Genomic DNA, 6,111 nt, shown 5'->3' on the forward strand with positions numbered 1-6,111 from the left:
CCAGTAACCACGGAGACGGATCAGCTGTTTTTCAAGATGCTGGTTTTATTGCTATTGGTTTAGTCGGGGGTGGACGAGCACAACGATCACAGTGGATACAGCATGGAGACCCTCACAGGGGTCAAAGGTCAATGCAGAACAACTGACATCATCTGGGCTCAAAGGTTTGAACTCAGACGTTCGCTCGTCGAGACACTTTTCACCGAATCAACTCTAGAAATCTACAGTTCTGGATGGAAGACGGCGATTTACAGAAAGTCACAGACACAGTTACAACAAAATGGCCGATGCTGGGATGAATGAGGTCAGCAAGTAGCTCAGTTTGGGCGGGAAAAAGAGGAGGAGATTCAGCAAATGTTTTCAAATCAGAACAACTGAAGATTTCCCAAAATTTTACTCAGTTTCGGCACCGAACTGAGAAAAGACTCTGGAGGTAGAAAGATTTGTTGGTTTGTTTTCTACGTAAAGTTACAGAGATTTATTCATCGTGGGCATCAGGGATGATGTCGTTCTGTCAAAGTGTAAATTACACTGAATCTTAAAATGTCTGTTTCGACTTTGAGCTCATAGATTATAGCTTTGTGTCGGATGTTCTCACATTAAATATTTAAAACATCATGAGTCCGTTTAGATTCTGTAAACTCCAATTACAACAAATGTCTTTTTTTTATCACAACCACATTTTTAATCCTCTTTTTTCAGTTCAAATAACTTTATAACATTTCGTTGAATTCAAACATGTCTTTATTCTTTGTAACGTTTTCTCTGTTTCCAGCCCAAACACAATAGTATTTCCTACCAGAGGACAGTGCCCCCTGCTGGTCACACTGCTACAACATCAGCTTTCAAAAAAACGTAAAAGGTAAGAAGGTTATTTAGTTTAAAGAGCAAAGATTTTGGTAGTTTAACGGCAGCACCAGTGACACGTTGTAGCCAGAGAGTAATTGTGATGTGTCCGTGAAAGAAGAACTTTCCCTTTAAGATTCTGTTGTTTTTAAATGTGTAGTTAAAAGTGTTTTCGCTCTAAAATCATTGACAATCTTTATTTCCACCCCCCGTCAGCAGGGGGCAGCGTTGCTGTCCGCTGAAGGAAACACGATAATCACAACCTGCAGTGGACGAACAGAACAGATTCTTTTGACTCAGTCGATTCTTTATGATTAACTTTTTGGCCCCGAAACTTTTGGCCCAGATTCGATTTGAATGTTAGAAACACAGAGGTCGTAAATAATAATAATTTAGATTCTATGTATTGGTTTCATTTGGCTGAATATTCTTTGAAAGTCTGGAGGGAGAAACACAAATCATTTATCATGTTTAACGTTTTTTTTGTTTTATGAATCAAACTCCCACATTTTCACGTTGTTTGAACCGAAAGTTTTCGTTTGTTCATCAACGTTTCGAGTCGTTTCCGTCCGACTGTTCGTCCAAACCACAGAAAACTCTTTGCATAGTTTGTTCAGTTCACACCATGAACGTAGGAAGAGCTGGATACCTAAGCTAGCCCCACCCAGTGGCCACGTATAGTACTGCAGCTGAAACATTTCAGACGTCCACTGTAAAAGAGACGTTTTTAAATGTTATTGTCAAGTATCCAGCTCTTATAATACGTCCATAGTTTACAGCATAAGTCACCTGTCAGTCAGCTGACATCACTGTGACATCACTGTGACATCACTCAGTGTTAGAGACAGACTGATGACGGCTTCACTCATATTTCATATTTCATTTAAGTTGAAGGGATCCTTGTAAAAAAAGTCTGAGATTTCAAAAGCAAAGTAAAAATATTTAGATAAAAATCTGCTATTTGCAAAAAATAATCATTTAACTAGAATAAATCTTTATAATAAAACCATAGAAAATAAACAGCTTCAAGAAAAAATGTAGTGACTGGATTCTTTCGATTAGTTTTTATACTTTTTTAATAAATATTAAAATCAAAATATCTCATTTAAATCTTAACATATTTTATATCACAGCAAAGTTTGAAAAATAATACGTAGATTAAATCTGCATAAATCTTATATTTTATATTTTCCTTGTCACCTAGGCTGAAAATACATGGAACATATTTTATCCCTATAAAAGCTTTGTGGTGAAGGACGTGATCTTTGTATTCATTTTACATTTCAGCCATAAAAACATAAAGGGTTTAAAAGGGAAAAATCTGTGGAGCAGCAGATTTAAAGAGGTTCATAGAAAAATACTGAGAAGTTTTTCAGACGTGTTTCATGTTCTAGAGGGGGTTCGTATCAGGACATCAGTCTGTCTCCAGCTGAACCTCAAACCTGGAAGGAATCATCACAGGAAACGTGAGGATTCAAACCAGCGTTTGATGATTTTCACTCCAGAAAACTTTACAGTCTTTTTCCTCTGACCTCTGACCTCAGCTGCCGTCCTTCGTCTCGCTTCAGAAATACTGTCTCAACATGATGGAGTTTTTTTGGCAGAAGAGCACAAAGACAAAATTACATGAAACAACATCAGATTTTGGTAAATGTACATTTTCATTTGCAGATTTGAATCTTTTTCAGGCTCCAACCCTCCAAGGCTCCATTAAAAAAAAAACTTCACTTTAGAATAAAAGTTTAAATTGAGACGTTTCTATACAATACTGCCTCACGTTAGTTTCATTAGTGACGTTAGTGGCACTTCAGACTCGACTACGACAACTTTTCTATTCGTTTAACATCGAATAATCTCTGTTACTGTCTCTTTAAATCTGCTTTTTTTTTAAATCATCAGATTCTTGTCTTAAGTTCAACAGATTTTTTTAACAAATACAATTTTTTAGTGAAAACGACAAAGTTCATCTTCAGTTCTCTCAGTCTGAAATGTTTTCATTCAAATTTACAGAAGTTTTTAATCCTCAAATGATTGTTTGATTAAACTTCTCCTGAAGAATCATCGTTTTATTTATTTATTTTATGAACCACGGTCGAGTGTTGGACTCGTCCAGGTGTTCTTCAGTCCCACTGCATGCTGGGATATGTAGTTGATGTTAGTGAACCAGCAGCAGCTTCACTTCTCAAATCTGTATATATTTTTAAACTTAAAAGTTTCTTCGTTTGTCGTCATTTAAAATATGTGCAAATAAATTTTGATCAAATTAGAAAAGCAGACAGCATTATACATTTTTTTTTTTGGGGGGGGGGGGGGACACTGATATTCAACAAAATAAAACTCAGAAAAAAATTACTAAAATCCTCTAAAGCTAAAACTCATCAAACACTTAAGCACTTTGAGAATTAGAAATCAGAAAAAAAAATGAAAATGAAATTCCCTTTGGATCGTGTGTTCAGCGCCACACGATCCTCGACAGCCTTAACATCACTGCATCGCAGCAAACTCGCCAAATAAAGCCCCGCCCCTCGCTGCTTGTTCACCTCAGCCAGCGAGACACTATTTCAAGGCCTCTCCGCGCCAACATGCGTGGTTGTCATGACCACAGACGCACAAACATGTGACATGTTCAACTTCCAGGTTTCATTTTGTCTGAAGTTGTTTGTTTGCTTCCTGCAGGTTTTCAGTTTATTTAATTTTCCTCGATGTTTGAGAACCTTTAAAGCTGCAACACGAAACAGGACGAGGCGGGAAACGTTTCCAGAAACACGTCCCACCGTCGCCTCCTGCTGACAAAACATTTTCCTAAAAAGCTAAAACAAGTTCTCTTCAGAGCGTGTGGATGAGGAGTGAGGTAGCCTGAAGCTGGAGTTGGTCGCGGCTCGTTGTGTTCGCTGGCTAAACGTGAACAATCAGAAATCCTCTTCGCAGTCATCACATTTACATACTGCATCAAATATAGATACACACAAAGATATTCAATATATATATTTGTCAGAGTGTATGTATCAGCAAAATAAAAGCCTCCACAAAATAAATCTCTGATTTATTTTTACAATATGTAAAACAAAACATAATTTCTAACACAAATCTATTTAAAAGTGCTGGCAACATTATTTTATAACAATGTGCAATTGCATGTAGTTTTACTTCGTCTTACATTCCAATCGTTACGTTTCCCTGTGACACGTGGGAGGTGACTGGTTGCTAGGAGACAGAGTTGTAGACACGCCCGTGCAGACTGCTGATTGGTGGGATGTGAGCCGGAGCAGTACACAGGACGTCCTGCAGGGCTCCGGGTTCGGCTCGAGATTTAAGACAACGACGTAAGGCAACGCTCGGCATCACGTTGAGTCCCCGCCTCTCATCTCGCCGCCTGCTGATTGGACCAAAGTCTTTGCTCTCGCTGGATTGGACGCCGGCTGAACGCCAGCACGTTAACAGAGAAACGTCTTTGTGAGAGTCGCTCTCCAGTGAAGAGAACCACAGACGCTAAAACCGATTTTCAACATTGTAGCAAAATTTTCTTTTCACATGTTCGTAATGAGTGAAAAATTATGTTTAAAAACCTGCTCAGGTAAATTGACCAGTTTCCGTGACGACGTATGAACAGAAACGTTCATGAGAAGGTTTCGGTCTTTCAGCGACTTGTCAGCGTGAGAGAGAAACTGAATCTCACCTGAGTACGATGAGCGGCTGCGTGAACACTTTCAGATCAACGTTTTACTGACGGCTTCCGTTTGTGACGATCATGAATCAGACGGACGCCGGACGAGAGGGAGGAGTCAGCGTTCATGAGACTGAGGAGACGAGGCAGAGACATTATTGGCAGCGTCGAGCGCGAATCGTTTCGTTTGGCACTTCAGTCGACCAAAGGGGGGGGGGGGTAGAACGAAGCCCAACCTGAGGTCGTATCCAGAACGAAGAGAAGTCAAAGTTCAGATCCAGTGAGATTCAGTCTGTGATGTTTACACAACGTCTGTTGATCAAATATCAATGATTTGTAAAATTTGTAAAATGTGAGAGAATAATCAGAATGATGAAGAAGTTGAACTAAAGGCCTTTTCCCTCAATGAAGTGACTGGTTATTACATTTATTAACATTTATTCCCGTTGAAAGTTCTCGTGAGCAAACACAACGACTGAATCTTCACTGGAACCTTCCCTCTGATGCAGGATCTGCCTCTGAGCGACAGGTCAGAGGTCAACGGTCAACGAGTCACACGCTGCCCAGCAGTCAGGACTGTTCTGGGATCAGTAGTCGGAGCTGGTGATTCACAGTATTGAACTCGAGAACAGAACAGAAACCCTGAACCTCAGAATTCAGAACAATCAAAGTGTCAAATAAAGTGCTGACAGACTTAAAGACGTCAAAGGTTAAAGGTCAAAGTAAAGCTCAGGACTAAAGCAGAACCAGGATCAGTCTGATGATGCGTTCAGGGCTCGTTGAGCTCAGCTTCCTGGCAGCGTGCTCAGTTCAGGGACCGTTGGTTACCTCGTAACAGGAATGTTTTCTTGTTAGATGTTTTCAGTGTAAATAAGCGTGGAAACCTTTAGTTTATTATTTTACCTATTAAGGCTCATTTATGTTCAACTTTGGATAAGTATCGTGAAAACTTCCGTCTGTACTGTGGGTTCATTACGGATGAAACTGACTAAATGAAGCAGTACCACAGGAAATCGTTGGGGGCAGTGTAACCAATGGTGAAAGCACGATGACCATAGGACACAAGGAAGAGATTTGGTGGTGAATTGGACAGACGCCATTTACATTGCGACTGCTTTTTGTTGTTTTCAGAAACTTTTGACTCTGCCCTCTAGTGGATGTATTGTTTACAAACCATGGCAACGTAAAGGATGCATTGAAGTATGTGGGAGGTTTCTCTCATCGAACATAAAGTCAGAATAAATGAGCCTTAACAGGAAGTGAACACATCTTATGGTTTCATCACGCGACTGAAGGACCGAACGTTTTAATTCCTGTTACGACGCAAACGACCTCAGTTCTTCTCTGGGACTCAGTCTGTTTGTCTAAAATTCTGTCTCAACAATTGGCCTCGACACACACAGAGGTCAAAGGTGTGTGAGAGAGTGTGTGTCTGTGTGAAATGGCCGTCTAACAGGTAGGTGTGTGTTTGTGTGTGTGTGTGTGTGTGTGTGTGTAATGGCCCTCTAACAGGAAGGTAGGTGTGTGTTTGCACAACTCCATCAACACAAGCTTCCATTGAATCCATTAATCCAAGATGGAAGAAGCTCGACCCGACGCCG

Source organism: Limanda limanda, chromosome 7 (assembly GCF_963576545.1).
Source record: "Limanda limanda chromosome 7, fLimLim1.1, whole genome shotgun sequence".
In the NCBI taxonomy this organism is placed as follows: Eukaryota; Metazoa; Chordata; class Actinopteri; order Pleuronectiformes; family Pleuronectidae; genus Limanda; species Limanda limanda.